The sequence below is a fragment of the Dermacentor andersoni genome, chromosome 1, assembly GCF_023375885.2.
Source record: "Dermacentor andersoni chromosome 1, qqDerAnde1_hic_scaffold, whole genome shotgun sequence".
NCBI classification, from domain to species: Eukaryota; Metazoa; Arthropoda; class Arachnida; order Ixodida; family Ixodidae; genus Dermacentor; species Dermacentor andersoni.
Window position 1 is genome coordinate 306,007,128 of NC_092814.1, and position 26,150 is coordinate 306,033,277.

The window sequence follows — 26,150 nt, forward strand, 5'->3', positions numbered from 1 at the left end:
AAATATTCTATTAAAAGCAAAGCACTACCGAAATTTCGGGTACCTCCATGAACACAATAAAAAACAGACAAGCAAGTACAAGCGTTCAACAAAGCCAACCAGCCCGTCGATGATTCTTGAGAGGCATACATACTTCGAAAGTGAGCAGCAGCGTCTCGAAAGAACGACCGATTGCTCCGCGGTGATTCAGCATGCCTGTCGGGCATTACACTGCACTAAAGGCTATGCAGGCCAAGTATTATGAACATGTCATATGGCAGGTCACAGGAGTTTTTCGGCGGTAGGGAGCGGATTGTGACATGTAAATATTTTATTAATGTTCTCGGGAGAAAGTCCCACAAGTACACTACAGCCATACAGTCTATAAAAGAGTAATCAATATTTTCGGCACGTGAACATAAACGACGGCTCGTCGACCAGGGCACGAAATAACCTATGACCTTCAATGAAGTTTTGACAGAAACTGTCGCCAATTGTAACACAAAGCCAAATCGACCGCAGACCCGGGACACTGTACGGGTTGTTACTGCCGATTTTGATAGCCGTTCCGCGTTCTACGCGCCAGGGAAATGCAACAGCGTCTTAGTTTAAGAACGCGTACCGATTAACACATCTGTTAAATCAAATATGTCAATCAGAGAAGTGTCGGTGACTGCGGGCGGTAGCCTTCGGCGACAGCGTATATACGTATGGTGATATATTGGCTACAGCGCGAGAAGTCGCAGACGAATACATCTGTTTGTCGTCTTCGTCTGCGTTTTTCTCGCGCTGCAAACAATATGTTACCATACGAACTCGCCTAATTAACAACTCTGCGACACATACGTATCCTTAGATCGCACTGCATCAGGGCTCACCGCTTCGTATGCGAACACCAACGACACAAAAACAGTTTATTTAATATTACTGACGTCAACGCTACACTATTCACCGCGGCATCGAACTAAAGGTGGCACCACTGTCGCCGTGTTATTGTGGATAGACGGTCGACGACGCGCATTGAAACGTACGCGGCGGCGTTCCTCTGTGACCGATATTCCCCGATTTTCTGGCAATGAAACGCGCTAACTGCAGTGATCTGATCTTGTCCTCTAAATGCCACATTTTTGCCCGGACAACGTACAGTGTTTCTATTTACTTCAAAGAATCACAACCTGTGATTCAAGGGGGGACTGGCACTCAGCCACACAGTCTCTACTTCAGTACCTTCCCGGGTTTTGTTGTGTATGTTCTGCTTGCGTTGCACTTACTCTGTTAAGATTGGTACGCCAGTTATTATTACCCCATTCTGTGCGAATCTTGCACTGGCTTTCAAAAAGTCTGCATTCCTGTACTACGAAGTTAAAGTAGCAAGTTAACGCGCACTTTGCATCGCCAATTGATGCACACACTACAACTCGTTTTATTTTTGCTTTTTTTTTTTCACGGGGATCGGCAATCAGTTAATGAGTTCAATTAGGCCAGCTAGGAGATTGTGACTGACGGTATGTTGGTAGGATCATCAGGTTGCTTGAGGCAAGATCATTTTTATCGACCTTGCCTGGTTACGCGCCCGACCGCGATGTGACTAAGTTATAATTATTTGAGGAGCTACAATCATAAGGCAGTTTTATTTAAGCTAATAGTGGCCACTGCCATATATCAAGCTAACAAGAGTACAATGAAAAGGGAAGGAAATTATAATAGTCGCCTTTCAAATCAGTGTTATGACATCCTTCGTCTAGAGACTGCTGTGTGACACATGGCCTTCGTATAAATAGCCAATTTCATCTTCCCTTTTGCGGCAGCGAGTCAGAGTACAAATGCGCACGATTAAATTGTGAAGAAAAAATAATTCACTGAACATCTCTGGTCTCGTAAACACTAAGCGAGCGTCATGCAGTTATCGCATTTATCATAACGAGTTAGCGTAATATAAAGTCTACGACGCGATATGATATGAGTACACCCTTACGACTCTTTTCTCTCCTGCTGAGTGATATTCACGCCACCTCATTCAAGTTTCGTGGCATCACATAGGTCATTCAACCTCATTGTGTTGATTTCTCAACACATCGTTACATGTAGAACACAACATTCATGTCTCGCTGCTTTCGCTTCATTTATTATGAACAAGGTAAATGCTTTTGTGATGATCTCTAAACAAGAAGCGATAATAAACTTTATGTAGTTTTACCGAACGGAAGGTGCGACATTCACGCACTGCTCGCTCTACACGGTCCGTCACTGATCTTACTGCAAGGCAAAGACGACGGCGCAAGGTTAAATGCTTTTGTACACTGCCCAATATAGCTGACCAGCATTTATATGACTGTACTACAGCCGGGGAAGAAGCGGCCTTCAAACATATTCACGCCGTACACGCACATGTGAGCACGAAGGGCTATTGGAGACCACGGGCGGCGATATCCACATTATCCGTGGTTCACCCAGTGCCCGCCAGGCGGCGACCTATCTCGCCGCCTGGGCCAAGAAATACCTCGCGTAACAGAATATAAATACCTTGGTATATAGATAAACGAAGGCACTAGATATATGGAAACACAGGAAACAACCATAACAGTAAAGGCGAAGAGAAATGCAGCTATAATGAAGCACAGAGCGCTATGGGGATACAATAGGTACGAGGCCCTCCGAGGTATGTGGAAATGTGCAATTGTTCCAGGACTTACTTTTGGAAACGCGGTTGTTTGCTTTAAATGAGGGGTACAATCAGGACTCGACGGAAACCAAAGGTCAGTGGGTCCCCTCGCAATGGGGGCTCACGGGAAGACTACAAATGAAGCAGTGCAGGGTGATATGGGCTGGACTAGTTTTGAAGTGAGGGAAGCTCGCAGTAAAATTGAGTATGAGGAACGGCTGAGGAATATGGAAGAAAGTGAATGGGCTGGCAGAGTGTTCAGGTGTCTGTACAGGAAAAACATTGATTCACAGTGGAGGAAAACAACTAGGAAGCTTACCAGCAAGTATGCGGCCTGTAGGGTGGGCAACACAGCAACAAAGAAGGTCAAGCGGAAAGTCAGAGAGACTGAAATAATCTCATGGGTGGCGCCAATGGAAAAGAAACCTGCCATGAGTAACTACTTAAGAGGAAAAAAACGAAATCAGGAAAGAAACCATTTATGATAACCTGAAAGGAAGCTCATTACTTTTCGAAGCGAGATCGGGATGCCTTAGAACATGTACCTATAAAGCGTGAAAGAAGAAGGAACAAGAAGCATATGCTTGCTGCGGTAAAGCTAGGGAAACGGTGGAGCATGTTTTATAAGAAAGTGAAGACGTCTACCCAGCGGTCGATTTAGGCACCACTGGCCTCCTTGAAGCCCTTGGGTTCAGCGGGAGCAGTGGTAAAGCTAACACGTCCGCAATATGCATTAGTAAGAGGCGATTGGAGGATTGGTGGAAGAAAAGTAGGGAAACGACAAAAAAGGAGACGTACAAAAACACAGTTCGCAATACGAGACCAGAAAATTTGGGCGTCGTAGTTCATAGTGTTTTTTTTATTGTTTAAGATAGGTAGGACATTAGAAAGTATAATAGCAAGAGCTTGGTGGCGCAACCCTCCACCCCGTTCCAAAGGGGACGCTCATAACATCCATCCATCCATCCATGGGCCTGTTAATTGGGATATTGTGGCGAATGGACGTGCTTTTCGGGGCTCCGCGTTGGCGACGAAATCATAAGTTCTTGTGCATGCTTTGAGCTTGCTTCTGTTTTTGATTTGCAAATTTTTTTGCCGTTAGATAGTAATTGGGTGGTTTTCTTCTTTTTTTTGTCTCGTATTTCGTCTGCGCGGGTGTGTTTAGTGTACATTTGGTTTTGCAGGATGGTCAGACCGCACTTTCGTGTCACGTGCTTCAAGACGTGCAACCGGGTGGGACATTGAGTGTTTGTAGTCATTAAATGGTAGCTTGAAGGTGGAAAAATTAATATCTACTAGTGGTTTTACTGCGCATGTCTTGGTAGAAAATTGAAAGACTGGCTGCGTGGTTGAGCGCGTGCAAGAGCGTGTCATACCTTCGGTCTCTGCGGCATTGATTGCTATTGAAACAGTGGTGAAAGTTGCTTTGCGAGATTTTGAGGATTTGGGTCCTGTGCGTATATTTATTTGCTAAAATGCACGTGCTGTGCAGTATTATAGTATTATAGTTTTTGCATCGGAAAAAGCCGTGCAATACATGGCAAGAAAGCAGGGAAAGCAGGCAGTGCGCGGGGGGTCTCTCAAGGCAAATGAGGAGACGGGTGACAATGCAGAGGGAATCGAGTAAACCGGCACACACTGCGATGTCAATAATAGGCTGCGGAAAATGGAAGCTTTCCAGGAAGAGCTTGTAAGGCAGGTGAAAGAGCTCAAAAATGAGCTAAAGAGGGAGCCTGACGCACGGAAGGTAGTTGAAAAAATACTTGAAGCCACCAAAGAAAAGCTGAACAAGGCCGCCATTGTGAAGGAGAATGAGCGTGACAATGAAACGCCGTCCCCCGATGGGACAGAGGAGGGAGTGCAAGCAAAGTGCGTGGAATGTGTGAAACGCATAAAGGGTTAACTGAAAACCGCGGCACCTACCTTGAGGCCGCCACGCGCCACAAGCTGCCCTTGTCGAGTCCAAATCACGTGGATAAAGACAAAGGGAAGCAGGGAAAGATTTCCGGGTACTCAAACCTGGGTAGGTGCTAAGAAACAATTGTGGGGAGGGTCATCATCATCATCATCAGCCTGGTTACGCCCACTGCAGGGCAAAGGCCTCTCCCATACTTCTCCAACTGCCCCGGTCATGTACTAATTGTGGTCATGTTGTCCAGGCAAACTTCTTAATCTCATCCGCCCAGCTAACTTTCTGCCGTCTCCTGCTACGCTTCCCTTCCCGTGTAATCCAATCCGTAACCCTTAATGACCATCGGTTATCTTCCCTCCTCATTACATGTCCTGCCCATGCCCATTTCTTTTTCTTGATTTCAACTAAGATATCATTACCTCGCGTTTGTTCCCTCACCTAATCTGCTCTTTTCTTATCCCTTAACGTTACACCTATCATTCTTCTTTCCATAGCTCGTTGCGTCGTCCTCAATTTAAGTAGAACCCTTTTCGCAAGCCTCCAGGTTTCTGCCTCGTACGTGAGTACTGGTAAGACACAGCTGTTACATACATTTCTCTTGAGGAATAATGGGAGCCTGCTGTTCATGATCTGAGAATACCTGCCAAACGCACACCAGCCCATTCTTATTCTTCTGATTATTTCAGTCTCATGATCCGGATCCGCAGTCACTACCTGCCTTAAGTAGACGTATTCTCTTACTATTTCCAGTGCCTCGCTACCTATCGCAAACTGTTCTCTTCCGAGAATGTTAAACATTACTTTGCCTCTCCAGATCAGTGAGCATGCATTGCAGTTGGTCCCTGAGTTACTAAGCAAGGCAATATCATCAGCGAATCGCAAGTTACTAAGGTATTCTAAATGAACTCTTATCCCGAATTCTTCCCAATCCAGGTCTCTGAATACCTCCTGTATACGCGCTGTGAATAGCATTGGAGAGATAGTATCGCTTTGCCTGACGCCTTTCCTTATTGGGATTTTGTTGCTTTCATTATGGAGGACTACGGTGGCTGTGGACCCGCTACAGATATGTTTCAGTATTTTTACATACGGCTCGTCTACACCCTGATTCCGCAATGCTTCCATGACTGCTGAGGTTTCGGCTTAATCAAACGTTTTCTCGTAATCAATGAAAGCTATATATAAGGGTTGGTTATATTCCGCACATTTCTCTATCACCTGATTGATAGTGTGAATATGGTCAATTGTTGAGTAGCCTTTATGGAATCCTGCCTGGTCCTTTGGTTGAGGGAAGTCTAAGGTTTTCCTAATTCTATTTGCAATTACCACAGTAAATACTTTGTAGGCAACGGACAGTAAGCTGATCGGTCTATAACTTTTCAAGTCTTTGGGATCTTATGGATTAGAATTAAGTTAGTGTTTTTCCAAGATTCGGGTATGCTCGAAGTCATGAGGAATTGCGTATACAGGGTGGCCAGATTTTCTAGAATAATCTGCCCACCATCCTTCAAGGAATCTGCTGTTACCTGATCCTCCCCAGCTGCCTTCACCCTATGCATAGCTCCCAAGGATTTCTTTACTTCTTCCGGCGTTATTTCTGGGATTTCAAATTCCTCTAGACTATTCTATCTTCCATTATCGTCATGGTGGCCACTGGTAGTGTATAAATCTCTATAGAACACCTCAGCCACTTGAACGATTTCATCCATATTAGTAATCATATTGCCGGCTTTGTCTCTTAACGCATACATCTGAGTTTTGCCTATTCCTAGTTTCTTCTTCACTGCTTTTAACTTCCTCCGTTCCTGAGAGCATGTTCAATTCTATCGATATTATACTTCCTTATGTCAGCTGTCTTACACTTGTTGATTAGCTTGGAATGTTCTGCCAGTTCTATTCTAGCTGTAGGGTTAGAGACTTTCATACATTGGCGTTTCTTGATCAGATCTTTCCTCTCCTGCGATATATTAATGGTGTTCTGTCTAACGGAGTTGTCACCGACTTCTACTGCGGACTCCTTAATGATGCCCATAAGATTGTCGTTCACTGCTTAAACACTAACGTCCTCTTCCTGTGTTAAAGCCGAATACCTGTTCTGTAGCTTGATCCGGAGTTCCTCTATTTTCCCTCTTACCGCTAACTCATTGATCGGCTTCTTAGGTACCAGTTTCTTCCGTTCGCTCCTCAAGTCTAGGCTAATTCGAATTCTTACCATCCTATGGTCACTGCAGCACACCTTGCCGAGCACGTCCACATATTGTGTGAAGCCAGGGTTAGCACAAAGTATAAAGTTTATTTCATTTCTAGTCTCGTCATTCGGGCTCCTCCACGTCCACTTTCGGCTATCCCGCTTGCGGAAGAAGGTATTCATTATCCGCATATTATTCTGTTCCGCATACTCTACTAATAACTCTCCCCTGCTATTCCTAGTGCCTATGCCACATTCCCCCACTGCCTTGTCTCCACCCTGCTTCTTGCCTACCTTGGCATTGAAGTCGCCCATCAGTACAGTGTATTTTGTTTTGGCTTTCATCATCATCATCAGCCTAGTTACGCCCACTGCAGGGCAAAGGCCTCTCCCATACTTCTCCAACTACCCCGGTCATGTACTAATTGTGGCCATGTTGTCCCTGCAAACGTCTTAATGTCATCTGCCCACCTAACTCTCTGCCGCCCCCTGCTACGCTTCCCTTCTCTTGGAATCCAGTCCGTAGCTCTTAGTGACCATCGGTTATCTTCCCTCCTCATTACATGTCCGGCCCATGCCCATTTCTTTTTCTTGATTTCAACTAAGATGTCGTTTACCCGCGTTTGTTGCCTCACCCAATCTGCTCTTTTCTTATCCCTTAACGTTACACCCATCATTCTTCTTTCCATAGCTCGTTGCGTCGTTCTCAATTTCAGCAGAACCCTTTTCGTAAGCCTCCAGGTTTCTGCCCCATATGTGAGTACTGGTAACACACAGCTGTTGTACACTTTCCTTTTGAGGGATAGTGGCAACCTACTGTTCATGATTTGAGAATGCCTGCCAAACGCACCCCAACCCATTCTTATTCTTCTGGTTATTTCAGTCTCATGATCCGGATCCGTGGTCACTACCTGCCCTAAGTAGATGTATTCCCTTACCACTTCCAGTGTTTCGCTACCTATCGTAAACTGCTGTTCTCTTTAGTTTTCTGCAGATTAATTTTCAGACCCACCCTTCTGCTTTGCCTCTCCAGGTCAGTGAGCATGCATTGCAATTGGTCTCCTGAGTTACTAAGCAAGGCAATATCATCAGCGAATCGCAAGTTGCTAAGGTATTCTCCATCAACTTTTATCCCCAATTCTTCCCACTCCAGGCCTCTGAATACCTCCTGTAAACATGCTGTGAATAGCATTGGAGATATCGTATCTCCCTGTCTGACGCCTTTCTTTATAGGGATTTTGTTGCTTTCTTTGTGGAGGACTACGGTGGCTGTGGAGCCGCTATAGATATCTTCCAGTATTTTTACATATGGCTCATCTACACCCTGATTCCGTAATGCCTCCATGACTGCTGAGGTTTCGACCGAATCAAACGCTTTCTCGTAATCAATGAAAGCTATATATAAGGGTTGGTTATATTCTGCACATTTCTCTATCACTTGATTGATAGTGTGAATATGGTCTATTGTTGAGTAGCCTTTACGGAATCCTGCCTGGTCCTTTGGTTGATAGAAGTCTAAGGTGTTCCTGATTCTATTTGCGATTACCTTAGTAAATACTTTGTAGGCAACGGACAGTAAGCTGATCGGTCTATAATTTTTCAAGTCTTTGGCGTCCCCTTTCTTATGGATTAGGATTATGTTAGCGTTCTTCCAAGATTCCGGTACGCTCGAGGTTATGAGGCATTGCGTATACAGGGTGGCCAGTTTCTCTAGAACAATCTGACCACCATCCTTCAACAAATCTGCTGTAACCTGATCCTCCCCAGCTGCCTTCCCCCTTTGCATAGCTCCTAAGGCTTTCTTTACTTCTTCTGGCGTTACCTGTGGGATTTCGAATTCCTCTAGGCTATTCTCTCTTCCACTATCGTCGTGGGTGCCACTGGTACTGGTACTGGTACTGGTACGCCTTCATATAAGCTTTGGACTTCCTGGCCATCATGACTGGATTTAGGGGCGTACACCTGTACAACCTTCAATTTGTACCTCTTATTAAGGTTCACTACAAGACCTGCCATCCTCTCCTTAATGCTATAGAATTCCTGTACGCCACCAGCTATATTCTTATTAATAAGAAATCGGACTCCTAGTTCTCGTCGCTCCGCTAAGCCCCGGTAGCACAGGACGTGCCCTCTTTTTAGCGCTATATATGCTTCATTTGTCCTCCTAACTTCACTGAGCCCTATTATTTCCCATTTACTGCCCTCTACTTCCTCCAATAGCACAGCTGCACTCGCCTCACTAGATAACGTTCTAGCGTTAAACGTTGCCAGGTTCAGATTCCAATGGCGGCCTGTCCGGATCCAGGGATCCTTAGCACCCTCTGCGGCGTCGCAGGTCTGACCGCCGCCGTGGTCAGTTGCTTCGCAGCTGCTGGGGACTGAGGGCCGGGGTTTGATTGTTGTGTTCATATGGGAGGTTGTAACCAAGTACTGCAGCAGGGTGGCCAAGCTTGCTCTGGTGAGGGAGTGCGTTACCGATTCTGGTCGCCGGGATCAGGTCGCACTGCAGGCCTGTTTGTGCAATTTTAAAAACACGCGGATTTTTTTTTAATCCGGTAGAAAATTGCGCGGCACCGGCATTCGAACCACGGTAGAGCACGCGAGGCCGATGCTCTACCTCTACGCCACCGCTGCACCTGTGGAGAGGGTGAAAGGCGGTAAAAGGTTGGCGGTAGGAACATTTCCTGGGCGTACACTGGGTTCTGTCATGGAGCGAGCAAAAGAAAAACTCGCGGAAAATGCCCCCGTGCGCAGCCTTGAGATAGTAGCAGGTGGGCTAAATGACGTCCTAAACAGGAACGGGCGAGGAGTAGCCCAGCGCTTGGAGAAGGGGTGGACGACTTGCGCTAGTTATTCCCTCAGGTGCATGTCGTGGTGTGCACGGTGCCGGAGGTGCCTGTGCGTGACAGTCACGTTCGAAGAGCCGTAGTGGCTGCTATTGAGGCGATATAGAAAATGAGCCCAGAGAAAGGCTTCGAGGTTGTCGAAGTAAACAGGGAAGTCAGAAGGTGTAGTGGTTTTAAACGACACGGGATCCACTTCAATTACAGGCTGGCACAAGAAGTGGGCTGTTGACTTGGTGGTCGCGCTGTTCCTTTTTATTGGGCCCGCGGGCGCTCAGCCGGCTAGAGTAGGTAGTAATGAAGAAGATCCCGTAGCGGAACCTCAGAGGAGCATCGCCGTCGATAATAGAAAAAAGCAAAGCAAGAAAGAGAGCTCGCCATGCAATAGGCTACATAAACATGCAGGGCGGCAGAAGAAAGGAAAAGTGGGTAGAGATTGAGGAGCAGTTAAATAGAGAGCAAATTGGGGTGTATGCGATTACAGAAACGCACCTTAGAGACACGGAAGAGCTGCCAGTTATTGAGAATTAGGTTTGGGAAGGGTGCAACAGAACTAAGTCAGAAAGAAAGGGAGGGGGAGTCGGAATGCTCATCCATCAGGGAGCCAAAAGGAAAAGTGTAATCTCGAAATGTCAAGAGCATCTTTGGTTAGCAGGTACAATGAATGGGAAAAAAATTTGGCTATGTGTTACGTATTTGTGAACTGGAAATAATTGCACAGAGAAGAATAAAGAGTTAGTGGAATGCATAAGCGCTGATTATAAGGGTTTCGGGAATGGTGCTGAAATTGTCCTATTAGGTGACATGAATGCCCCCATACAGGATTTAGATGGCTTTACCGACAACAAAGGGAAGTCAATGCTAGACCTTTGTTAGTAACATAACCTCGTTATCATGAACACAGGGCCTAAGTGTGAAGGGCAGATCACGTGGGAAGTGAGAAACCGGCAATCGACTATTGAGTACTCTCTGATGACAGAAGGAATTCATGATAAGTTAAGAGAAATGGTCATTGATGAGAAAGGGCATAGCAGCATAGGGAGTGTCCATAAAACCATTATTTTGAAAATGGAATATGTAGTTGGGAAGAGATAAAAGAGTGCAATATGGCCAGTCCGAATTTGAACGCTGAATAAATAACAAATATAGCCACTAGAGTTGAAGAAGAGCTTGGCAAATGGCCATGTAAAGAGTGGAAATATGGTGAGCTTCTAAGTGTAATAAGGAGAGAAATACGGAATAAGAAACAACATGTTCGTTAGAAAGGAAAAAAGAAACCGAAGAGCTGGTGGAACAGGGAGATACGAGAAGCGATCACTTAACGACAGAAAGCATCCCGAGAGCACAGGCAGGCAAAGAAGCCGCAGTTGCCTCAGGATGAAGTAACCAGCAAATGGGAAATATGCCAGGAGAAAAAGTCTATGATTCAAATACTGGTGCAAGCAAAATTAAAGGGTGAAAGTGAACGTTGGTGGCCAGAAATACGTGAGAAAAAGAAGTCCGCACCTAGGATGTTTTGGAACCACATAAAATTATTAGGCAGGAAGTCAACAGCAATACAACAACATATCCTAGACGAAGAATAAAATAGACTGGAAGGAGAAGTGGCAATAAATTACCACATAAAAATTACAGCCGAATCTTTCCAAGGCAATGACGAGGTTCTATTTCAAGAAAAAAATAACATGAAAGAAAACCGGGTAAAAGGAGCTGGTGCTGACAAATTTAAACAGAAAGAACTGCAACTGCAAGAAAGCCGAAGAGAAAATTTGTAAGCGTACATCCCCAGGGCGAGATGAGGTTCCGGTTAGGCTGTATGATGAACTAGGACCAAAAAGTAAGGAAGCTCTGGTGAAACCAGTGGAAAAAACTTTAAAAGATAGACGAATACCAGACAGTTGGCGACAAAGTAGAATTATTTTAACTAATAAAGGTAAGTGGGAGAAAAATAGAGTTTACTCATATAGACCATTGACCATTACATCGGTAATATACAGACTAGCAATGCTGGCAATCAAACTAAAGCTTCAAACATGGGCAGAGAATGACGGAATATTGCGAGAATTTCACAATGGCTTCAGAATAGGTAGGCGTTTAGATGATAACCTATTTGTTCTTACTCAGTGTCTTGAAATATCAAAAGTAGAAAGCAGACCGTTATATGTGGCCTTTTTAGACATTAGAGGAGCGTATGACAACGTAGACCGCAACATTTTGGGGGATATTCTGAAAGTGGAAGGCTTAGGCGACGACTGCCTACGGCTTTTGAGACGGATGTACCCAGAAAATACCGTTTGCGTTGAATGGGAAGGGATGAGAAGCGAGGAGAAAGTTCATATCAACAAGGGACTGAGGCAGGGGTGCCTTTTATCCCCGTTGCTGTTTATGATGTACATGGTGAGGATGGAGAGGGCGCTAGGAGGAAGTAATATCGGGTTTAATCTCTCATACAAACAGGCGGGTACAGTAGTAGAGCACAACTCCCAGGTTTATTTTATGCGGACGACATTGTGTTGCTAGCTAACAAGCAAAGTGATTTGCAACGTCTGGCTAATATCTGTGGACAGGAAGGCAACAATTTAGGTTTGAAACTTAGTGTTTGAAAATCAGGTGTTATGGTATTCAATGAAAACAGTGAACAGACAGTGGCGATACAGAGTCATGAACTGCCTCAGGTAACAGAATATAAATAGCTTGGTTATGGATAAACAAAGGCAATAGATATATGGAAACACAGGAAAAAACAATAACAGTGAAGGGGAAGAGAAATGCAGCCATAATGAAGCACAAAGCGCTATGGGCATACAATAGGTACGAGGTCCTCCGATGTATGTGGAAAGGTGAAATGGTTCCAGGACTTACTTTTGGAACTGCGGCAGTTTCCTTTAAATCAGGGGAACAATCAGGACTCGATGGGAACCAAAGGTCAGTGGGTAGCCTCGCATTGGGCGCTCACAGGAAGACTACAAATGAAGCTGTGCAGGGTAATATGGGCTGCACTAGTTTTGAAGTGAGGGAAGCTCGCAGTAAAATTGAGTATGAAGTACGGCTGAGGAATATGGAGGAAAGTTTATGGGCTCGGAGATTGTTCAGGTATCTGTACAGGAAGAACATTGATTCACAGTGGAGGAAAAGGACTAGGAAGCTTACCAGCAAGCATGCGGCCTTTAGGGTGGGCAACATGGCCAGAAAGAAGGTGAAGCTGTAAGTCAGATAGGCTGAAATACTCTCATTGGTGACGGCAATGGAAAAAAAAAACCTGCCATGAGTAACTACTTAAGAAGAGAAAACGAAATCAGGATAGAAACAATTTAAGCGAGATAAAGCGAGATATAAGAAGGAAGAAGAAGCATGTGCTTGCTGTAGTAAAGCTAGTGAAACTATGGAGCATGTTTTATTAGAATGTGAAGACGTCTACCCAGCGGTCGATTTAGGCACCACTGGCCTCCTTGAAGCCCTTGGGTTCAGCGGGAGCAGTGGTAAAGCAAACGTGTCCGCAATAGGCATTAGTAAGAGGCGATTGGAGGATTGGTGGTAGAAGAGTAGGGAAACGACAAAAAACGGAGACGTACAAACGCACAGTTCGCAATAGGGGATCAAAAAATTTGGGTGTGGTAGTTCATAGTGCTTTTTTTTCTTTTTTATTGTTTAACCTAGGTAGCACATTAGGCAGTATAATAGCAAGAGCTTGGCGGCGCGACCCACCACCCCGTTCCAAAGGGGACGCTCATAACATCCTTCCATCCATCCAGAGTGGATTTTCCTCGTGAGACTTGTTTATTCCCGCGCGCGAAGGCACCAACTACGTGTAGGAGCACTAAGCTGTGCAACATTTGACACATTACCTGAAGGCCAAATGCGAGGGTCACGAACGGCTTATAAGACCCGCTATACGATGGCGGGTCAACATGCGAGGCCAACGTTCGTTCACGGTGTCTGCAACGGCACTATTTTGTGAAAGGGCTAACGACCATCAAGGCCTGGCTCAGCTAATTGCTGTAAGGAGCCAATGTCCGACCGCGAGAACAGCGTCGACTGTCGCGGCGCAGTCTTGCGCCGCGTTCGATACAATGGTGTCATACGTTTAGTGAAACGCTACCGCGCCTTCGATGTAACACTCCTTCCCGCCTATTTTACGAGTGGCTATAACCCAAACAGTCCGGACGCCGTCGCTCTCTGCAGCTTCTTCTGACGGTGATTGGTGGAGACTGTCAGGACTGGGTGCTGCTTCTGTTTGTTGATGTACCAGTGGGGCATCCGGTGATTGTGCTGAGCTAGGCTCAAGCCCTTCCGCTGCGTCCGGCTTATGCGCGATTACGTATCCATAGTTAGCCAAGAAGGTCAACCATCTGTGCACTCTCGCTGTAGCAACAACGCTTCCCTGCCTTTTTGGGTCGAACAATACTATCAGGGGCTGGTGGTCTGTTACTTCCTTAAAGGTTCTTCCACAGAGGTATTTTTGGAATTTTTTTACGCTAAAGGAGTAAAATCATGGCGTCTTTTTCAATGTGCCCGTAGTTGTGCTCTGACGCGGTGAGAGACCGTGAGGCAAGCGCTATTGGCCTCTCAACGGCATTCTCCACATGCGACAGTACGGCTCTGACGCCGTAATCCGAGGCATCACATGTGACTTGATTGTCTTTGCGAACTTCCTACGACTCAAGAACAGTCTCATGATGCAGTCAACAGCGGCTTGCACTTATTAAGCGCGTCGTCACGTTGTCGTGACCAGTGCCATTTGGTCTCTGCGTAGCAGCTCATGCAAGGGTTCCAATACCGTGGCCAAATTTGCCTGGAATTTGGAATAAAAACTTACCAAGCCCAAAAAGGCTTTCAGTTGCATCACATTTACCGGCTTGGGTGCATTCTTATGGTGAGTACATTATCCACAGTAGGATGTAGCCCGTGTCTGTCAATTTGTTGACCCAGATAAGTTACTTTCTGCTGAAAGAACTTGTAATTTTCGGCGTTGACCTTTATACCATGCTTTCTTAGGCGCATGGGCGCTTGCTCGACTCTTTCTGGGCACTCGTCGTAGTTCTCTACAGATATGACGACATGGCCCAGGTAGCAGGCGGTTCCCGGTAAGCCGCCCAGGATCTGATTCATTACTTTTTGGAATACGGCAGGCGCACACGCGACGCCATAAGGCAGATGCTGGAACCTGAAAGGACCCAGGTACGTGTTCACTGTCAGCAATTCCTATGCTAGCTCGTGTAATCCAAACGGTAGATACGCCTTCGATAGGTCAATGACCGAGAAGACGGTTCCGCTTTGCAATGCCGTGAAAATAGCCTCTGGTAAAGGCAGAGGGTAGTGGTCAGCTCCTATTGCCGTATTTACAGTGACATGATAGTCACTGCACATTTTTATCTTTGTCTTTCTTAGGCATGATAACAAGAGGCGTCGCCTTTTCCTTGTTTACCACTTCCTGCTCAACCTGCCCACGAAGAGCATAAGGCACTGGCTGCACCTTACAAAGGGCAGGCGTAACTCCGTCTTTGAGCTTAATACTGGCTTTAAAACCATTGATAGCGCCATAAGCAAGTTCAAACACTCATTTGTACAGTTCAGTTAGGAGACCTGCCTTAGTCACAGTCTTCACGCTCATGACTTCATGTCACCTAATTTCAATTTTGGTCAGCCAGTTTCAACCAAGCAATGTTGGCATCCTAGCTACTTCGGCATCCATTGCTATGGCCAGCGACAGTGAATCGTATTGATCATAATATCGAGCATCAATATTTATCACGCCTTTGATCTCGACAGGTGTTTTACTGTGTGTGACTAATACCTCAGTCACACGAGCACGCCAAAGGTCCTTTGAAGTTAGGGAGCATTGAGCTTTCAAAGGCACATTAGTTCAAGGAATTTGTGTCGGTGCTACACGGACTCCAGATGGTCTCCGGTGAAGCTTTTAACCGAAACCGCAACGTGTCCTTAGCGCTGCCAAGGCCCATAAAGCAATAAAAAAATATGACGAAGCGTCTTATAATAAATTTGTCATATTTTTTTCAGCAATATCTATTTTTCCTAATACATAGAAATGTCAAAACAAAATGCACGCGTAGTAAAGGCATTACTTTACCAAATACAGATGTATTTATTGTAATGGTGGCCACCATGTGTACCGCTTCGTACACCGCATGTTGGCGTCGATTATTCGTTGTTGCCCTTGCTTCAGCTACTTTGTTTCATGCATTGTGGCTAGGCAGCCGTAGGCACGCGTAAACGCGGTAAAACAAAGAACTATAAAACAAAATTGACGAGGGAAGAAGACGCGCAGAAAAAACCGAGGAGACTGGGATGCCTAGCAGCCGCTAACCAAAGAGCGAAACGGCACATGGCACCCGTGTTGTGTCGATGTTGCTGCTGACGACAGGCCCTGCCGGCGCTGCTGTACCGGCGCGTTCATGATGGAGATTGCGGGTGTCCCGAAAGTGTTTAGTACTTTAGTAATAGTATTCAGTACTAAAAACTTGTTCTGAAGTGATAAAAATTGAACTTCCATATTTTTATAGATTATTTTTCTGCTGTGGGACGCCCTTTAGACACGAGAGTATTCCCTTGAGGTTTCAAAGTACGAACGCGCGCTCCTTTGACTCAAAGCTCCCTTCCAGTAGGGCGCCTTTGCTGTGCCTGTATGACAGTGCGCGCTCTCCCTTGAATTAAAAGATCTTTGGTTCAAAGGACTTTGAAAGTGCCTCTGTGACTGCGGTATAAGTTCACATTAGCTTCTCTGAAGCTAGCTGAGGAAAAGACTTCACACACTCAGATTCGGACATAACCGACACATCAGCACCCGTATCCAGCTCCGTGGTCCATTTGTTTCTATTTAGTTCTAACATAACTGTAATAGGAGGTATGCCCGATCTTTTGCCGGCGTGACATAGCGTGAGTAACTCATTTCATTGTCCAGCTGATTAACTACTTTGGTTTTACACATTTCAGCCAAGTGCACTTTTTTCCGACATTTGAAACAAGTACTAGTTATGAATGGGCAACTTAATCGCGCATGATATCGCGCACAGCGATTACACGAAGCTTTAGTCGCATGCGACGCCGTTTTTTAAGCCTTTGCGAATGCGTTGCTCCTCGCGTTCTTTACAGCACTTGTTTGTTGGCGCCGTGTTGTTGGCTGTCTTTGCCAGTGAAAGTCGGAGACGCCCGCAGCGAGAACTTCTCGTCGAGACCATTTGCTGGGTGTCTTTCGAAGCGGCTTCCATAGCCACAGCGATGGTGCAGGTGCGTTCCCAGGTCAGTTCAGCGTCAAGATTGGCTAATAGTAGGCAGCGTGTAGCATCTGTTTGAAGGCGGGCGACTAGTGGGTCCCGCAGAGCTTCCTCTAGAAACGCGCCGGAAGCGCACGTTGCTGCCAATTTCTTGAGACCCACGATGAAATCCGTACCGCTTTCATGCTTCTCTTCTTTTGTTGGTGGAAGCGATACCTCTCCGTCAACACGGAACTTTTGGGGGTGTAGTGCTTTTGCAGTGCACCAACGGCGTCCTGTCCGGACTGGCCGCCATTGGAATCTCAACCTGGCAACGCTTAATGATGGAACGTTATCCAGTTAGGCGAGACTAGCAGAGCTATTGCATGAATTAGAGGGCAGTAAATGGGATATAATAGGGCTCAATGAAGTTAGGAGGACAAAAGAAGCATATAATGTGCTAAAAAGCAGGCACGTCCTGTGCTACCGTGGCTTAGCGGAGAGACGAGAACAAGGAGTCGGATTCCTGATTAATAAGAATATAGCTGGTAACATACATGAATTCTATAGCATTAACGAGAGGATGGCAGGTCTTGTAGTGAACCTTAATAAGAGGTACAAATTGAAAGTCGTACATGTGTACGCCCCTAAATCCAGTCATGATGGCCAGGAAATCCAAAGCTTTTATGAAGACGTGGAATCGGCGATGGGTAAGGTCAAAACAAAATACACTATACTGATGGGCGACTTCAATGCCAGGGGAGGCAAGAAGCAAGCTGGAGACAAGTCAGTGGAGGAATATGGCACAGGCTCTAGGAATAGCAGGGGAGAGTTATTGGTAGAGTTTGCAGAAGAGAATTATATGCGGATAATGAATACCTTCTTCCGCAAGCGGGATAGCCGAAATTGGACGCGGAGGAGCCCGAATGGCGAGACTAGAAATGAAATAGACTTTATACACTGCGCTAACCATGGCATCATACAAGATGTGTACGTTCTCATCAAAATGCGCTGCAGTGACGATAGGATGATAAGAACTCGAATTAGCCTAGACTTGAGGAGGGAACGGAAGAAACTAGTACATAAGAAGCCGATCAATGAGTTAGCGGTAAGAGGAAAAATATAGGAATTCCGGATCAAGCTACAGAACAGGTATTCGGCTTTAACTCGGGAAGAGGACCTTAGTGCTGAAGATATGAACGACAATCTTGTGGGCATCATTAAGGAGTGTGCAATAGAAGTCGGTGGTAACTCCGTTAGAGTGGATGCCAGTAAGCTATCGCAGGAGACTCACCAAGAAGCGCCAATGTATGAAAGCCTCTAACCCTACAGCTAGAATAGAACTGGCAGAACTTTCCAAGTTAATCTACATGCGTAAGACAGCTGACATAAGGAAGTATAATGTGGATAGAATTTAACATGCTGTCAGGAACGGAGGAAGCCTAAAAGCAGTAGGAATAGGCAAGGAATAGGCAAGAATCACATGTATGCGTTAAGACAGAAATCCGGCCATATCATTACTAATATGAATGAAATAGTTCAAGTGGCTGAGGTGTTTTATAGAGATTTGTACAGTACCAGTCGCAGCTACGATGTTAATGGAAGAGAGAATAGTCTAGAGGAATTTGAAATCCCACAAGTAATGCCGGAAGAAGTAAAGAAAGCCTTGGAAGCTATGCATAGGGGGAAGGCAGCTGGGGAGGATCAGGTAACAGCAGATTTGTTGAAGGATGGTGGCAGCTTGTTCTAGAAAAACTGACCACTCTCCATACGCAATGCCTCATGACTTCGAGCGTACCAGAATCTTGGAAGAACGCTTACATAAACCTAATCCATAAAAAAGGGGACGTCAATTACTTGAAAAATTATAGACCGATCAGCTTGCTGTCCGTTGTCTACAAAGTGTTTACTAAGGTAAAAGCAAATAGAATAAGGAACACCTTAGACTTCTGTCAACCAAAGGACCAGACATGATTCCGTAAAGGCTACTCAACAATAGGCCATATTCACACTATCAACCAGGTGATATAGAAATGTGCGGAATATAACCAACCCTTATATATAGGTTTTATTGATTACGAGAAAGCGTTTGATTCAGTCGATACCTCAGCAGTCATGTAGGCATTACGGAATAAGGGTGTAGACGAGCCGTAAGTAAATATACTGAAATATATCCATAGTGCCTCCACAGCCACCGTAGTCCTCCATAAAGAAAGCAACAAAATCCCATAAAGAAAGGCGTCAGGCAGGGAGATACGATCTCTCCAATCCTATTCACGGCGTGTTTACAGGGGGTATTCGGAGACCTGGATTGTGAAGAATTGGGGATTAAAGTTAATGGAGAATACCTTAGTAACTTGCGATTCGCTGATGATATTGCCTTGCTTCGTAACTCAGGTGACTAATTGCAATGCATGCTCACTGACCTGGAGAGGCAAAGCTGAAGAGTGGGTTTAAAAATTAATCTGAAGAAAACTAATGTTTAACAGTCTACGAGGAGAACAGCAATTTACAATAGGTAGCGAGGCACTGGAAGTGGTAAGGGAATACGTCTACTTAGGGCAGGTAGTGACGGCAGATCCGGATCATGAGACGGAAATAATCAGAAGAATAAGAATGGGCTGTGGTGTGTTTGGCAGGCATTCTCAGATAATGACCAGTAGGGTGCCATTATCCCTCAAGAGAAAAGTGTATAATAGCTGTGTCTTATCAGTACTCACGTACGGGGCAGAAACCTGGTGGCTTACGAAAATGGTTCTACTTAAATTGAGGACGACGCAAAGAGCTATGGAAAGAAGAATGATAGGTGTAACGTTAAGGGATAAGAGAAGAGCAGATTGGGTGAGGGAACAAACGCGAGTTAATGACATTTTAGTTGAAATCAAGAAAAGGAAATGGGCATGAGCAGGACATGTAATGAGGAGGGAATATAACCGATGGTCATTAAGGGTTCCAGACGGGATTCCAAAACAATGGAAGCGTAGCAGGGGACGGCAGAAAGCTAGGTGGGCGGATGAGATTAAGAAGTTTGCAGGGACAACATGGCCCCAATTAGTACATGACCGGAGTAGTTGGAGAAGTATGGGAGAGGCTTTTGCCCTGCAGTGGGCGTAACCAGGCTGATGATGATGATGATTATGAACGGCGTCCTCGAATGTCACCTTGATGGGCGTCTTTGGAAGTAGCATGCCCCTGAGCGTTTCGTATGCCTTTTTGCGGATTGTAGTGAAGAAGACCTGCAGTTTCTCGATTTATGCAATGTCACTGGCTGCGACAAAGCACTGGAGTTGCTCGAGGTAGACATCGAAGTCCCCGGTGTGCTGGTGGAGCTCCGGCAGCTTTCCAACTGTAGGGCCCGACGTCCCCATCTTCTGTGCATCTTGCGGGGTCCCATCCTCGTCACCAGTTTGTTGCAACCAAGGACCCCATAACGTAAAACTATTCCAATATGTTTTTATTCCAATCTCCTGACGTCAAATTTGCGAAACCGCCGACGCAAGCATCGGGCAGTCACCCACAGGGTTGTTTGGACAGACCAATCAAAAGTTCTCCTCGTACATAGGAGGTTCCTTTTGTTTGCTTTAAAAACGAATAACATTGACTACACTCAGCGGCTTTTTTTTGTCTAATTGGCTTACAAGAGGCGAGGAGTGCGCTCAAGGGGAAAGGGATTTGACGGGGCCATGCCAGTACACTGAAAATCGATAACCGGATGAAGAGTGTGGTGCCGCCGTCTCCGATTCGTCGGCTTGCCCTTACTTAGCTACCGGCGGCTGGTCGAAAATCGCGGCGGCGTGCAACGGAAGGTTAAGAATGCTGCTAAAGCGGATCCTCAGTAAAGAAGAGTTGGCAGAGCGAGGTCATAAACCTGCCGAAAGTGCTCCGGAGCGTTACAGGGCCACGAAGAAAGTTTTATCATACGCAAATAAACTCGCGCTCTCCGGCAGGAGCGGGTAGCCAGTGGCTGAGCGATCGGGGACAGCCATCTTTTATTCCTTTCGGAACGGGGTAGCCTGCGGCTATGCAGAAAAAAATTCAGTTTTGATCGGCATTTTAATGCATCTTTAACGCGTATACGTCACTTCGACGAGGTGACCTTTCGCGGTTTCATGACGTCGCGTGTCAGGCACGTGAAGTGGGTGCAGCCCTAAACTTTTGACCAATAGCCGAGGTCTAATGGCGAAAAGGCGTCGAATCAGAAACAACTATTTTTCTTTTGTTTGGTCCAGTCATGCAAAATCCGTGTGTACACGTCATATCAGGTGGGGAGCTAACGCGGTTTTCGTGACGTCGCGTGACAGACGGCCGAAGTGAGGGTGGTCCAAAAAGTTTTGGCCAATCGCGGAGGGCTGATTGCAGAATTGGAATAGAAAAGTTTGGAATAGCTTTACGTCATAGCGCCCCAATGCCGAGACGTACTTGTGAAACGTCTTTATTCCATCTGGCCTACAGGACGCGTCGCAGCCACAAAGAACACTCTCACCGTTGCCACGCGTTCGATGTAACACTCGTCAGGGCATGTTGTGTGGGAAAGCAAATATGCAACATCAGAGGTGGAGACTTACGGGATGTTGTGCCGTCGTAGGCGGGATCTGTGAACTGTCCGACGATTCCTATTGGCCGATGATGACATGACCATTTTCCCTAGCGAGTGGCCAAGGAAAGACAGATGGTCTATTCGAGACGTCCTTTGTGTGTGGTGTGTGCTCTTTCAGAAGAAGGGCTGCCAAAGCTAGGCCAGAGGTGCTGGTAACTTGTGAATGTGGCAAAATAGGCTATTAATTACGTTTGCTTTGCTCTAGAATCGCAAATAGGAAGGAAAAGAATGCATCGACCACTGGAATCGAACCCACACAATCTGAGTGGAAGGCTGAGACGTTACCACCCCACTAAAGTCTAACTCAAGATGGCGGCTCTCTGAAGGACGTCTTGTCACGTTGTAAGGCCAGTTCAATTTAAACTGCCTTCGCAGTGCTTTTTTTGTTTGTTTGTTTGCGGTTTACGGCCTGTTAGGATGTTTTCTATTTTTTTCCCTTACCATTGTAGGCAAATGATAGACAATCTTGGCCCTCTGTGAATTAAGGAACCTCCGGATGCCGCTAAAAGCGCTTTCTTTTCAAGACTGCGGGGGAGCATTGTGTTGGCCAAATAGGTTGGTGTCGACACTGACGCGCTACGCACGTGTATTCTACAGCGTGCAGTCGTTGCAGTTTACTTCCGGCCGGCACCTGGGGGCAGTGCAATACGAGTGCAGTACAGCGCTGATGTCATTCATGTACCTGCGACTAAAGAAGACATCACTGTGCCTATTTGATTGGGAACCGCGTCTATCGGCTGCCGCTCCACAGCTGCCGCAGCAGACGATTGGCATTCTCAGGTGGAAGCGGACCATTGGTTTGAAAAGACGTATACGTTTATTGCATGTGTGCATTTATGTGTATGTTTAAGAATACGCAAATTACTATGTATACATATGATAATAATAATAATAATAATAATAATAATAATAATAATAATAATAATAATAATAAAGTTAATAATATAACAATAAGGTTAATGAAGTGGCATATTTTTAGCAGTGCCGATGACGACTCGAGTGTAACCAATGGGAACGCTCGACCTAGTTATGTCTCTCGCCTCGGCTACATATCGTGGGAGAGTGCAGCTGAAAACTCACAGAAGCGGCACCGTTGCGACTGGTAGCGAAGCACATTTGGAAAAGCTTATATTAAATTGCACGCTTTACGCTGAGCATTTCAATCTGTCTCTCAATGATAAGAAGGACCTGTGCCCTGCCGACTCAGTACGTCTTACACAAGCGTCAACGTCTTTTCAGGGTCTCTTCAACACAAAGCTACGTACCCTACATCTGTGAGCGTGAAACTTAGCTCATCACTGGGGCCACGCTACATTGATTATGATACGGGTAAAGATGCGACCCCGTAAATTTGGCTATACGCTTTAGAGATGCACTCTTGGAAAGTAATGACAACTGAACGTATGGAAAACAGGCGGCTAGTGCCACCGCTAGATGGACTGACGCTGCTGTTGGTGGGACTTCGCATGGGGGATCATGTGGACGCAGTTGATGCGTTGTTCGCTCCAGTAGTAGCGGAGCAGACGTGAGAAGGGCGGTTTTATAGCTCGTCATCTTAGCCTTACAGCCGCGCTGTGGTTACCAGCACATGTAGTTATCACACATGAAGAGAACTTGAATGTTTAGTGTAAATTTTGGATCGTTTTGAAGGCTATTGCCTGTCTCCGTGGGAGATCGAGTACCTATAGCTACGTAATGAAAATATTTTCGAACAGATCCGTGAAGGTGTTCCCACAGTGACTATGCTTATGTTCTGTAATATCTCGTATTGCTCGTATGCTGTCGCCTAAAGCATACATCACGATGGAAACATTTACGTACGTTATTGTATAGGTTTTTCATGAAATGTGTTTGAAATTCTTTAAAACTCGGGAAGCTGAGCTAATCGAATGCTTTCCTCTTAATTACTTTAACAGTAGAGGCATATCTGAAATTAACTCGATTTGGTAATTAGACAATTATAAAAATTAAATTATTTACCTTCGTGAACAAAGAAGCTATGCGATTGGGCCCAGTGCAAGATTTGAATCCCGCCATCCGAGGAGCTAGAACCATTCCTAAACTTTCTTTTAAAGTTTAAAGTTGGCGGTGTTCATTTTTGCAGCGAAATTGCACGAAAATGAGTACTGCAACAAATGAAGAATGAGCACAAAAAAATTAGCACAAGAAATGAACGCCCGCCAACGCCGATGTTAACCGCAGGAACTGGCGCCTAAAGAGAAAACTACATGTGCACTTGCCGGCATGCGTGAGCTCACGGCCACGCGCCTCAGACATGCGCAGATGGTGCAGGACAGATCGATCGTACGCGTTGAGGCGCAGCGCGAGTTCGGATATCTTCTCTAGACAAATGTCGGTGCCTGCCTCACAAAAATACAAAACGATGTGTGCCAACATGCAAATGCTGACCCAAGTAGGTGCGCGCTCGCGCGCGTCTTGTAGGTTCGAACAGCCATTACTCGCGAGGCGCGGCAAACACAAGGCGCCTGGGTGAGAGCTTCCGCGCGCCGGCACGGGCACGTGTAGTTTGGTCAGCTCTCAGACGTTATGTTATATTATGTTACCCGTTATAATGTTATATTGTGACAACTGAAGGGACAAGCCTTAGACGTCACCTACTCCGCCGACGAACCTGCTTTGTACGTGGACGCGGAGGGAACGCGAGTCTAAAATGTTCGTAGCATGCGTAGCCACGCTAACCAACACTCTCAGCAGCGCTGGTACAGTGCGCACACACTCCTCCACCGCTGCCGAAGAGGTCGCGATCACGCAAGCCATCGCGGATCCCCGCACACGCACGGTTCTCAGTGACTCTAAACAAGCCAGCCAAAATTTATCGAAAAACTAATTTTGTCTCCCCGCCGCACGCATCCTCTGCGGTTGCGCTCTCGACAGAACTGTAAGCTTGTGGGTGCCTGCTCACGCGGGAAACTCTGGGAAGGAAAGGTGGACCATTTAGCCCGAGGCCTAACTAACCGGGCGGCCGGCCCCTCGAACCCGGATGCTCTCGCAGAGGCCCCCAAATCCTATGCTGAAATTACTAACTACTACAAGGAGACGAGACGCGTGTACCCGCCTCGCGGCCTCGACCGAGCGCAAGCCATCATGCTTAGCAGACTGCAGACTGATTTCGTTCTCAGTCATTGTAGGTTTATTTAATCACTCGCGGGGATTACGACCCTGTCTGCACTAATTGCGACAACGCAGTGTTCGCCACTCTGCTCGGTAGCGGAAGCTGAGGAAATAGCCGTAGCTCAAGCGGCAGTGGAGGGCTACCGATCCTAAAGGTCTTTAACAATACTCACCGACTCGCAAGCTACGTATCGGAATTACGTGAACGGCAGAATAGGACGCAGAGCGCTTCACTTCCTCCGCTCCTGCAGGGCTAACAACAAAGTCAGGCATACAATTTTCTGGGTACCGGGACACGCTGGAATAGAAGGGAACCTAAGGGCGGACAAGGCAGCTCGAGAGCACACAAACCGAGCGGCCACAAGCACCGACCCTGAGGAACCCATACCAGTCAACCCAAGCTACTCAGACATTCTGAATTACTATAAGGGGGTCCGAATCAAATACCCTCCACCCCACAACAGCCTAAATCAGCATGAAGCAACCTCTTGGAGGAGGCTGCAAACAGGAACATACCCAAATCTAAACACACTAAGCAAGATGTTTCCCACCCAGTATAGAGACATTTGCCCCTGGTGCGGCGCCAAGCCCACCTTATATCACATTACATGGGGATGCGTTCAGAATCAACAATTCCTTCAAATAAAAGACCCGAGTGCGGAGCAGTAGGAGAGGGTGCTCTCCAGCAGCGACCCGAAAGTCCAGCATGGACTAGTAAGGCACGCTCACCGAGTAGCCACCCTCAGTGGTGCCCTGGAATAGGGGCGTCGAGCTTGTGCAGAGGGGAAGACCGTGAAGACGGCCGACCACATCTGCCACCGCTAATTTCTAACCAATTAGAGCAAAAAAAGTGTTTCCTCCTTCTCCTCGCCACTCGGGCACACATTCTTTGGGGATGGGAGGGTAACCCTCACCCAGAATCATTACTGCTAGCTCGCTCCGTGGAGGGTTGGAACCAGCTGCTGACAAAAGCAGACAAGAAAACAGAAGTGGCAGTCGTCTCGTGGGCCCAAGACGTCGCCCCCACCTGGGAGCCACACTAGGCCTGCCTGCCCTAACTTCTAACCTTGCAACGGCAAATAAAGTTCTTTCACCTTCTCTCTCTTCAAACGTGACTGTAAAGCGATGCTTGCTGAGTGCACAGTCTGATGGAAATACTGTGAACAAAGCGAATGTGACATTTTTGAAGCCTTCACTATCCATAAATGGAGTGGAAATTGTGTTAGCGATCCCGCACTATGTCTACAATGCAACAAAATCAACTACTTATCTAGCAAGTGATATAACATTGTTAACAGTGATATCCTAAGTCCTTGCTTTCTCTGCATTGCTTAACCTTGCTGTAGTCGCATATACTGACGTCGACATGCAACCGCGCCGTCGTTGACACCTCTTGTTACCATTCCATTTTAGTAATTTACCAACCAGCACAATTCAATTCGCTTCTTCACTTTTATTTCCTTAAAGACTCCACACTCAGGGTATTACATAAGGGGTGGGGTTTACAAAGGTTGTTTATTCTAATTAGTGGCCATATGCGTTCCATGAAGAATATTAGTATTAAGCTTATCAGCAGGTGCAGGTTCAGCTGGGAGAGCTTGACTAATAGGCGTTGGTGACGTAACC

General features: G+C 46.2%; 1 protein-coding gene across 1 annotated transcript in view; it reads right to left on the bottom strand.

Moving 5' to 3' along the window:
- LOC126547714 (uncharacterized) overlaps nucleotides 1–26,150 on the bottom strand; it is a 132,404-nt gene that overhangs the window by 92,138 nt on the left and 14,116 nt on the right. The gene's annotated exons all lie outside the window — the stretch shown is intronic.